The sequence below is a fragment of the Pangasianodon hypophthalmus genome, chromosome 14, assembly GCF_027358585.1.
Source record: "Pangasianodon hypophthalmus isolate fPanHyp1 chromosome 14, fPanHyp1.pri, whole genome shotgun sequence".
Lineage (NCBI taxonomy): Eukaryota > Metazoa > Chordata > Actinopteri > Siluriformes > Pangasiidae > Pangasianodon > Pangasianodon hypophthalmus.
The window spans coordinates 24,725,790-24,737,883 of NC_069723.1; the positions used below are offsets into that span (position 1 = coordinate 24,725,790).

Sequence of the window (12,094 nt, forward strand, 5' to 3'; positions counted from 1 at the left end):
TGTGTAATCAGGAGTGTGTGTTGTGATGAGTGTGTGTGGTGGATGAAAAGCATTTTATCGTATAGTGCACTTAACAGAATTACACTATTGTGTTGCCTTGAAAGAATTTGTGTGTGAAAATTTAATTTGGCCGATATTCTGACTGACAGCAACAAAGAGTGTGTGTGTATATGTGTGTATATATATATATATGTGTGTGTGTGTTTGAGGGAGACAGAGTGAGTGTGTGTTTTGGTCTCAAGCCCAGTGAGTGTGAGTTCACTCCAGCACTCAGTTGATAACACGGCTGGCTGGCTGTAATTCTGCATTCTGTCCACCGCCCTTTGTGTGTGTGTGTGTGTGTGTGTGTGTGTGTGTGTGTGTGTGTGTGAGTGTGAGAGACGCCCTGTAAAGGTCAGTACACAGCGGGGCTGCAGCACACTCGTGTGAAGTGGGGTGTGTGATGGTCGTTATTACTGTCAGTGATTCACACTGGATTAATAAAGGGCACGCAGCGAGCAGATGATGTGTTTAGAGTTGATCCGGTGAAACGATACGTCATTAAGACGTTATAAAGTGACGTGGAAATCTGTAATCGTTACGTAATTAACTTTATAAGCTTCATTTAAATATGCGTGTGTTTTCCATGTTTACGAGAAGACACTGTTTTGTGCATTTACCTCTTCAGAAGTCTGAAGTTTTCACATCTCTGACGCAGTGTTACTGTTTTTCACTTAATAAGACAAAAAAAACGCAACTTTTCACGTTACAGAGAAACCGAGAAGAAGAAGAAGCGTAAACTCCTCTGTCCTGAAGATGTGTGAAAACCTAAAGTTACAGTTTTACCTCTGACTGTTACAAAGCACTGACACTGGAGACTCCTTCCATAAAACGTCTCCTTACAGAAAACGTCACCATATCACCGATTACACACGTTTTGAATCTGTTTATTATTAGTGGAGCGTCCGTAGCGCAAGTCCCTGTGAATGAGCTGTTACTATAGAAACGGTACTACTGTCCGAGCTGCTGTTATAGAAAAATAAACAACACCCGAGGACCAATCAGAATCCAGAGTTTAACAGCACTGTGGTGTAACCACCGGTGTCATAATGTTTACCACAATCCCAATGTGGAGTAACAGAATGGCGGAGTGAGGTTTAGTCCATATGGTGTGGATGTTGTGTCTGATACGCTCTCTTTCCTTCGTGTGTGTGTGTGTGTGTGTGTGTGTGTGTGTGTGTGTGTGTGTGTGAGAGAGACATTCAGGTGATTTTGTGTGTTTGCCTCAGCAGTCTGTCACAATACCCTGATTTTAGAGGTGTGTGTAGTGAGATGGAGGAGAGAGCTTCACGTTTTGCTAATGAAACACTTTCATGATTCACTTTCACTTTCAGCACTGAACAGGTTTATAACTGTGCGTTAAATAGCATTACACATCACAGCACTGCTGAATTCTGGACTCTGATTGGTCAGAAGGTGTTGATTAATTCTCTATAGCAGCAGCTCTGACAGTAGCGCAGGTTTATATTAATGATACGTTATCGTTTCTATAGTAACAGCTCATTCACAGGGACGGGTATAGCGGATGCTCCGCTGATAATAAACCGAATTTAAAAATTGTTGATATGGAGAAGTTTTCTGTAACGAGACGTTTCTTTAACATTTATGGAAGGAGTCTCCAGTGTCAGAGGTAAAGCTGTAAGTTTAAGTGTAAGAACAACTGCTGTAAGTCGTTCTTATTAGAGGAATAAAACACTTTGGGAATCAACAGTAAATCCGCTTCATCACACAGCGCTGTAGTTGATTATTTTACTATAACAGCACCACACACAGTGGTTTATTACTTACTAAAGAGTGTATAGTTGTAGTTGAATGTCTATAAAGAGTGTATTAATTATAGTTTATATTTATGTCGAGAGTTTAGTAATAAACCTGCATTAATTTGATCAAGATTATTCCGGGAATTGGATCACATGAGGAGGATGATTTTATTAAAACACACTTCTGACCCTTCTCTGTCAAAATGCTCACAGAACAATAAACAATAAACAATAAACCTAAATACTAAAATTAAACCTGCATTAAAAATACGATTTTGTCAGACAACAGGTTTGTGGTTGGACGTCCGGAGAGGTCATGATTTATAGTCGTTATTTATTTTTCTGTGCTGGTGTTGTGGTATCACGGCGTATTTTTCTCATGATCCGAAGAGAACAGAATTTATTTTTTCGAGATCTTGAGAACTTATTTTGCTCATGATGTCAAAACGCACGATTAGGCCACACGTGCTGTACGTCATGAATGAACACATCTGTTTTTGTTTTTTTAATCAGGGACTGAATGATTGTCAATGCTGGACAGTTTACAAATTAGCGTCTGTCACTTGAGAAAGCGACTCAGACTCAGACGCCACAGTGAACTTTGAAGGATCAGGACGTCTCCATGTGGCTTTTTTTTTAATTTCGTCAAAATCTTGGGAAGTAATTACTGCAGAATCGCCGTAACACCAAACTATGACAGCATGCTGCTGGCCACAGTGATGTAATGCTAGCGTACGACTGCTACATGATCTCAGAAAATAACTTTTGGTATCTTGATATAACAAAAAAAAAGTTCTGATTTCAGGAAAACAGTACAGGGAAAAAAAACCTCCTGGCCTTTGATCATGGACTTCGGTACTTCTGCGATATCATATTTGTCGTAACGATTAATAATCGATATATTATTCAGCCTTAATTCTAATTTTTTAATCTCTCTTTACGATTCCTGCTTCATCAGCCGACTTGTATAAAGTGTTATATAAGAGAAAAGTAGCAGAAATGTGGCTGAATTACACAAATATCTGCATGTTGGATGTTTCAGGTCACGTTCTGTTGTGTGTGTGTGTGTGTGTGTGTGTGTGTGTGTGTGTGTGTGTGGAGTTACACTTGATTTATTTCTGCAGTTTTTAACCGCACTGATCCACCCTTTTTTTTTTGGCATCCGGTGTGTATCGGTTTACACAAGTGTTTTTGTTTAAAAAAAAAAAAAAAAAACACCAAAAAAGGGGAAAATATCTGATAGTGTTTATAGTTTTTTTTTATTTTAGCGTCTTTCTCTTGCATTACTTCTTTCTTTATTTTTATTGTATAAGTCTGATGTGTTTGTGGAAGGTTTGAGTGCAGGAGCTCTTGGCCTTGGAGTGTGTGTGTGTGTGTGTGTGTGTTGGAAGGAACACTGTGTGTGTGTGTGTGTGTGTGTCACATGAAAATGAACACTTTAGAAAGCGTGAGGTAGCAGTCAGCACTACTGCAGTCCTTATTCAGCAAAATTCCCTCTCTGTCCATCCCATATGTCTCTCTCTCTCTCTCTCTCTCTCTCTCTCTCTCTCTCACACACACACACGCACACTCACACACACACACACACACACACACACCCACACAGAGAGAGAGAGAGGGTGGGAGACGACAGGGAGTGAGTGCATATCAGCTGACGCTAGACAATGTGCAAGACAGGGAGTGTGTGTGTGTGTGTGTGTGTGTGTGATGAAGTGATGTCTTTCCTAACAGAATTACAGAGTTTCATTAAATGAGTGGAGACAGTGTTTATGTTGGAAGGAACACTGTGTGTGTGTGTGTGTGTGTGTGTGTTGGAAGGAGCACTGTGTGTGTGTGTGTGTGTGTGTGTTGGGAGGGACAGTGTGTGTGTCTCCTGATGGATGTTTTGCTTCTCGTTACACTGAGGACTCTGTCTCCTGCACTAAATGACCTTAATTAGAGTTTAGTCCAGTTTCATGTACACTGTATGAGGTTAAATAAGCTCCTCATCAGCTCCTCCATAACTCCTCCATAGCTCCTCATCAGCTCCTCCATAACTCCTCCATAGCTCCTCATCAGCTCCTCCATAACTCCTCCATAGCTCCTCATCAGCTCCTCCATAACTCCTCCATAGCTCCTCATCAGCTCCTCCATAGCTCCTCATCAGCTCCTCCATAACTCCTCCATAGCTCATCATCAGCTCCTCCATAACTCCTCCATAGCTCCTCATCAGCTCCTCCATAACTCCTCCATAGCTCATCATCAGCTCCTCCATAACTCCTCCATAGCTCATCAGCTCTCCCATAGCTCATCAGCTCTTCCATAGCTCCTACATACCTCATCAGCTCCTCATCAGATCCTCATCAGCTCCTCATCAGCTTTCCATCGCTCCTACATACCTCATCAGCTCCTCATCAGCTCTTCCATAGCTCATCAGATCTTCATCAGCTCTCCATAGCGCCTCCATACCTCATCAGCTCCTCATCAGCTCCTCATCAGCTCCTCATCAGCTCCTCATCAGCTCCGCTCACTTGAGATGAAGTTTACATCAGTGTCCTGGAGTCGTTCCATTATTTGCAGCTTCTGTGATTTTTTATTTTTTTTTTTTTCTCCTCCAGATTGGCCGTCCGTGTTTTCCCTCCTGTTCTGAGAAAATTATATTACACACCAAATTACTTACTTTTTAAACTTTTTTTAAAAAAACTCTTCGGCTGTCTGATGATTTTAATCTCCAGATCGACACCTGGGTGATTTTGCAGGCCGCGTCTTGTGTTGAGGGAAAAACGTTTTCACTTGGAGACTTTGGAGGAGAATCTCTCAGCTCGCGTAACTACATCTCCATACTGACTACACTCCCAGTCCTTTATCAGGGAGGGAAAGAAAGAAAGAAAAGAAAATGAAAGAAAGAAAGAAAATGGAGAAGGAAAAGAGAAGGGAAGAACAAAAAAGGAAAAAAGAGAGTGAAAGAGAAAGGAAAAAGAAAACAAAAAGAAAGAAGAAAAGGGAAAAAACAGAGAGAGAGAGAAGGAGAAAATGGAGAGAAAGAAAAAAGAAAACCGATAAAGAACAGAGAAAGAAATGAGAGAATGAAAGAAAAGTAAAGAAAAAAGAGAAGCAAAAAGTGAAAGAAAAGAGAGATAATGAGAAAGAAATGTGAAAAAAGAAAGGAAATGGAGAGAAATAAGACGGAGAAAGAAAACGAGAGAAAGAAAAGAGTAACAGAGTTTTTTACGTGAATCAGCTGTTACTATAGAAACGATAACGTATTAATATAGAACGAGGGCATTAATATAAACCTGCGCTACTGTCAGAGCTGCTGTTCTAGAAAACTAATCAACACCTGACGACCAATCAGGATGCAGGATTCAGTCGTGCAGTTTCATGGTGTAAACGCTACGATAGTAAAGGCTGCTGCTGTTCCAGGCTGCGAGTGCAGATGAAGTTATTACTACAGGACGGTGTTACGGTGCTGAGAGCGAGCTGCGAGACCGCCGATTGTTTAGGAACGATAACGCCGGTGAAGCCTGTGGGATTTCACTCAGAAATAAATGAAGCTGTGAGTCTGAGTGAAGGATCTCCTGAATACAAAACTCTCTCTCTCTCTCTCTCTCTCTCTCTATCTGCAGCTGCTCTGAACAAGAACAGAAAAAAACTAAATCTGTTACTTTTAGAAGGTAAAGAATCTACAGTTAAACAAATGTGCACGTGTATAATTAAAGGTTAAAATTAAAATGTTGACGTTTTTATCTCTCCTCCTCGCCGGATCGGATAAAGTAAAGAATCTACAGTGAAACAAGTGGACAGGTTTATTAGGAGTGTAACGCAATGCTACTGTCTGATTCGGATTAAACACTGACCCTGCGTTCACACCAGCGCCTGGCAAGTCGCTCGTTCCGCTTGTAGTTTGTCGCTAGTGGGCGTGGAGCGAGTGCCGGCGGCATCACTCATGGGTGTGGGACGAGTATCTACGGTGTCGCTTGTGGGCGTGGAGCGAAAGCCAATGGCGTCGCTTGTGGGTGTGGCACGAGTGCCACCTCTGTCCTTGTGGGTGTGGCACGAGTGCCGCCGCCGTCGATTGTGGGCGTGGCACGAGTGCCGTCTCTGTCCTTGTGGGTGTGGCACAAGTGCCACCGCTGTCACTTGTGGGCATGAGTCGCTCGTGGGCGTGGAGCAAGAGACGACGGCGTCACTCATGGGCGTGGGACGAGTGCTGCTAGTGTCATTCTTGGGCGTGGGTCACATGTGGGTGTGGGGCGAGTGCCAGCGGCGTTGCTCTTGGGCATGGGGTGCTCATGGGCGTGGGGCGAGTGCCGTCGCTTGTGGGTGTGGCCATGGATCGCTCGTGGGCTTGGCATGAGTGCCACCTCTGTCCTCGTGGGCGTGGCATGAGGTGCCGTCGCTTGTGGGCGTGGCCGTAGATCACTCGTGGGCGTGGCATGAGTGCCGTCGCTTGTGGGTGTGGCCGTAGATCGCTTGTAGGCTTGGCACGAGTGCCGTCGCTTGTGGGCGTGGCCGTGGATTGCTCGTGGGTGTAGCACGAGTGCTGCTGCCGTCACTCGTGGGTGTGGGGCGAGAGGCGGCGGCGTCGCTCGTGGGTGATGAGTGTTATGGGCAAAATGTAGCCTACAGCACACAGTTTACTACAGTATGTACTTACAATGTAAAATGAATTCTAACATTAACAAAGTGTGAAAATGGGTTGTACGTTACGCACCAGGCGTCGTATCAGCTATTAGCAGATCAGCGGCGCAGGCTACGTCCACTAGCTACACATACACTCACAAGAGGCACCAACGATCTCTGCTATTTTATTCCAAGCTTTTTTTTTCCTCGTAACGTCTCTATAAACATTTACTGACAGGTCAGATATGTCAGGGGAAGACGAAACAACACTTTATTCCATTTTTTTTTTTGAGAAATGCATGATTTTATGTATTGTGCTGCTGCCACATGATTGGCTGATTAGATAACTGCATAAGTGTACAAGTGTTCCTGTTAAAACGGACAGTGAGTGTATATGTATTCGGTTAAATTTCTAATTAAAAGATAAAGATAAAATGTACACATTTATTTATTTATGTCACCGTCTTTTCCACAAATACAGTCGATCAGCCAGAGGAGGTAAAGGAAGCTGGTTTGTGGCAGAAACAGCATCCAGGAGTGTGATTTATTAGCTTGCGTTTCACTCGAATCACCGCCATCGATTAGCATCACCTCGCTCTAGCGTACTGTATAGATTTTTAAACTGCGCTAATCAGATGAGCTGCTTTCTTTCCTCCTGGAACAACAGAACAATATGTTAGAGAGAAAGCGAGAAAGCGTGTGATGATCCAGGTTCCGGCGTCGGCCCACGTGCCTCCTGCAGCCTGCTTTCAGCGGCGGAGGTGTTGCTACTCTTGGCTAACGAAAGCATGTGCTAATTCGAGGCTTTGATGCGCCATGTGAGACGGTTTTAACACTGCTGCAGACGTCGACACAAAACACACACACACACACTCACACACACACACACACACAGTGTTTTATTCTAACGACTGACTTGTTAATACTTTACTCGAGTTGTAGTTTTTCGGTGAGAATTACAGCGATGTACGACGTACCGAGCCTGTATTAGCTCATCTACCTCTTTCTTTTACTTTTATGTTTGTTTACTGTTTATGCTTGACGAGTTAGCTCGCTTGCTAGCAGCCAACTTGGACAGGAACACTTTTTATTTTTATACTAGCCAACATCTTTTAGCAAACTAGCAACCATTAGGTTATTATATTGTATAAATCAGTAGCCAAGTTTGATTGCAAGCTAATTAAAAGTAAGCTAATCATTATGTAATTAAAACTAGCTAGGTTCAGTTGCAAACTAGCTAACATTATGCTAACTATTGTTTAAATTAATAGCCAAGGTTGTTAGCAAACTAGCAAACATTAGCTATTATAATGTATAAGAGTAACCAAGTTTGATTAGAAATGAACTAAAATTAGGCTAAAAACTAGCTATTATTGTTTATTATATTAAAATTATATAGTTTATTGTTTATATTGTTTAATAAAACCGCTCGCCCCATGTTATTTGCAGGCTAGCTAACATTAGCATCAAGGTAGTGCTTGAGTTGTGTACAAATTAATTTGGGGAAAATTGAATTTTAAGATCAATGAAATATACTCATTCTCGTTAGAGTATCGCTATAGCAACAGCTATCATTCTACCTACACTGAAAATCAAGGACTGTTTTCAGCGCTGATCTTCATCCCACCTTCGACACGGCCATTTTATTTCTGTTATTGCACTGCAGTTTTAACGTCGCATTGTTGTCGAGTGTGTGTGTGTGTGTGTGTGTAGTTGTGTATTTTTAGCCTTGTGTGTTGTACTGTGATCCTGAAAGCTCGATATTTCATCCTCCTGTAAACGACTGGATGGATGGAATAACCACAGAAATGAATTTGACTGGAAACGGCTGCTGAAATGATGAAGCGTGATGCTCCGGGGCTGAGCTGCTCCGCCGTCTGTTACTGCAGCGTCGTGTTCCAGCGATTCATTCATGCAGAGAAATTATTATAAAGAACTGAGCTGGAGGCTGAGAACAAAACCACCGTTCTCTCTGTACACAAAGCTCGGGAACTCGTGTCCCACAGCAGATTTACGCAGCATTAGGAAGCTAGTGGTTAATTGGTTCAGTGTTCAGATGTTTTTTCTTCTTCTCCTGTAGGGTTTCCTTGATTTTGTTGTTAATGATTATGGTTATGCCTAAGACGTGATTAGCGCTGGGTTTATCTACAGGTCCAAAAAAATTAAAAGTGTTAATTATGGGTCAGACTGAATTACTACAGATTGAATATATAACGGCATCAGATGTTAATATGTTGTTAAAAATCCTTTTGGATTATTGTCACCAAATCACCAGAGCAGCTCTTCCCAGCACCTTTCTGAGAATGAGTGTGATCTTCTGCACATGGCTGGTTGATGAACATCTGAAGGTTGTCCTCAAAAAATCCTTTCCTTCTTGTTCTTAATGCTTGCACTATGACTGGCGCAACTCGCATCCAAGCGTTCCACACGCAGCTGATCTCAACTTCCAGTTCTTTGTACCTGTTGAGCATGAAGTTTGCATCATCTGGAACAACTGTATTGAGCTCCTCGTCAGGATGGTTCACTGCTCACGCCATCTTGTCGAGATGGTTGAAGTTCCCATATCTGCCACTTTCTTGTCAGGCCATACCGATCTTGTCAGGACAGTATGCTTTTTGTTGGGATGGCTGTTTGGATCATCTGGAACAGTCGTACTCTTCTTCTTCCTGTTGCGATGGTTCGCTGTTTGCATCATTTGGAAGAGTGGGGATGGTTTTCTGTTCATGTCATCCGGGACAGCCATATCTATCTCCTCCTCGTCCTGATCGTTTGCTGTTCACATGATCCAGAACAGCTGTATCCATCATCTTGTCAGGACGGTTTGCTCTTTGCGTCATCTGGAAAAGTTGTACCAATCTCCTCCTAGTCAGTTCAATTCAGTTTTATTTGTATAGCGCTTTTAACAATGGACATTGTCCATTGAGTGAGCCAGAGGTGACGGTGATGAGGGAAAAAATCCCTGAGACGACATGAGGAAGAAACCTTGAGAGGAACCGGGCTCAAAAGAGAACCCATCCTCATCTGGGTTACACGGATAGTATGATTATAAATAAATCCCTTCTATTATTGTGTACTATATGGACAAATAGTGCAAATGTGCAACCAGTAAATTCGTAACAGTTTTCCCAAGAAGTCCGGTTAGTTAAAATCTATCCACCGTCCACTGATGGAGTCCTGAGTATGAAGGTGCTCGTGGCAACTGCAGCCCCAAAGCCACCACAGCAGGTCAGGACAGTTTGCTGTTCGCGTCATCTGGAACAGCCGTATGAATCTTCTACTCAGGATGATTTCCTGTTCGAGTCATTTGGAACTACTCTACTGTACTGATCTCCTCTTTGTTGTGAAGGTTCACTGTTTGCATCATCAGCTGTTTGGAACAGCTGTATCTTCTACTTGTTGGGACGTTTCACTGTTCGCATCATTTGGAACAGTCAGGGTGGTTTGCATCATCTGGAACAGCCACATGGATCTGCTAGTCAGGATGGTTAGGATTGTCTGGGACGGCCATATTGATCTCCTCCTTGTCAGGACGATATGCTGTTTTGCATCATTTGGTGGAACAGTTAGGGTGTTTTGCATCATCTGGAACAACTGCATTGGTCTTCTAATCAGGATGGTTCACTGTTTGCATCATCAGAGACAGCCATATTGTTCTCCTTGTTGGGACTGTTCACTAGTATTGTTTGGATATTGGGACAGTCAGGACAGCTGGGACAGTTGATAGCTGTTCTTCAGTATTTTTATGGTAATTATATATATATTTTTTTCAACATAGAACTATTTTGAGCATATATTCTTCCCATAAGCGCAGTTTTAATAGTCTGGAATGTCCGCATCAGCTAGATGCAATCAGTCAAGACATGCTTGGTGTGTAAAGTTTGCTTTTTTAGTTTTGCACTGAAGCTACAAAAGCTAATCTAGCTAACGAGCAAGCGAGGCCTCCAGCTACCAGTTTATCGTCATGTAAACAGCCACCGTTTGGTCTCACTGCTGTTGTTCTGTTATAGGCATCACTCCCACGCCGACTGAGAGTCTGCAGCCGCTGGAGGAGAAAGGAGACGCAGAAGGTAACCCGGAGCCGGACAACACCTGAGAAACACACACAGGTGAGTTTTACACCATAACACACACTTTCCTGTGTTCTGAGATCCAACATGTACTGAACAGGAAGCTGGAATACACCATGTGAACTCCTTAAAAGAATATGTAAAAGAGAACATATTTAAAGAAACCTAAACAGGGTGCATGTTTCAGGTCTTCATGATTGTGTGTGTGTGTGTGTGTGTGTTTTGGTTGATGTCAGCTTGATCCTCTTCAAAATAGTCATCAGAGCAGGATCTGATGCGAACACGAAAGCGTTTACGCTTGATTTGACGTTAGAATTTCCGAAATGCGTAAAAGCGAAAACAGTGTGGTGTTCCGTGAGCATGTGAGAGAACGTGCTGTTCTGTAAAGAAGTCTCGGAGTTACCTGCGGGAAAGAGTTGATGATTGCAGGATCAGTGCTCTCTGTGTCATTTCCTGTGCAGTCTGGAAAGTTCCCTTTGATCTGTTCTCCAAAGCTGAGATGAAACGCTCCCTAAACAGTCGTTTGGGCAGCAAGTCTGTTTAACGTCTTCACTAATCATCTTATTATCGACACTAGGACTGGGTCAAGAAACCCCTCAGGGTTGCAGTTTTACCAGCGAGAAGAATAAAGGAAGGCTGGAAGGACCGAACACACAGGACGCGCTTCAGTACGATGCGATTTAGAAGTGCTTTAATATGATAGTGTAATTCCTTTAGGGAAAAGTTTTAGCTTTAAGCCTTGTGAAGGAGGCGTGGCCTTCATCACAATCTTTACATCACAAGCCTTGAGCACTAAGTAGGCCACACCTTCCTCACAGAGGCCACGCCTCCTTCACTGAGACAGACAGAGGCCACGCCTCCTTCACTGGACCTGACATATACAGAGACCACGCCTCCCTCACTGAGAGAGAGACCACGCCTCCTACACTGAGACAAAGAGAGGCCACGCCTCCTTCACTAAACCTGACACCTACAGAGACCACGCCTCCTTCACTGAGACAGACAGAGGCCACGCCTCCTTTGCTGAGACAAACAGAGGCCACGCCTCCTTCGCTGGACCTGACACCAACAGAGGCCACGCCTCCTTTACGGAGACAGACAGAGGCCACGCCTCCTTCACTGAGACATACTGAGACATGGTGAAGGAGGCGTGGCCTCAGTGAGACATACTGAGGCCACACCTCAGATAGACAGAGGCCATGCCTCCTTCACTAGACCTGACACCTACAGAGACCACGCCTCCCTCGCTGAGACAGAGGCCACGCCTCCTACACTGAGACAAACAGGCCACGCCTCCTTCACTAAACCTGACACCTACAGAGACCACGCCTCCTTCGCTGAGACAGAGACCACGCCTCCTTCGCTGAGACAGAGACCACGTCTCCTTCACTGAGACAGACAGAGACCACGTCTACACCACTGGATCTGACAGCTACAGGGGCCACGCCTCCTTCACTGAGACATACTGAGACATACTGAGGCCACGCCTCCTTCACTGAGACATACTGAGGCCACGCCTCCTTCACTGAGACATACTGAGACATACTGAGGCCACGCCTCCTTCACTGAGACATACTGAGGCCACGCCTCCTTCACTGAGACATACTGAGGCCATGCCTCCTTCAC

At 43.8% G+C, this 12,094-nt stretch overlaps 1 protein-coding gene across 4 annotated transcripts in view; it reads left to right on the forward strand.

The window, feature by feature from the left end:
- fam110b (family with sequence similarity 110 member B) overlaps positions 1-12,094 on the forward strand; it is a 43,920-nt gene that overhangs the window by 16,546 nt on the left and 15,280 nt on the right. For all 4 annotated transcript variants that reach the window (XM_034310896.2, XM_026935108.3, XM_053239603.1 and 1 more), the window contains one exon: positions 10,409-10,507. The gene's annotated coding sequence lies outside the window, so the exon portion shown is untranslated. The remainder of the gene's footprint in view (positions 1-10,408; positions 10,508-12,094) is intronic.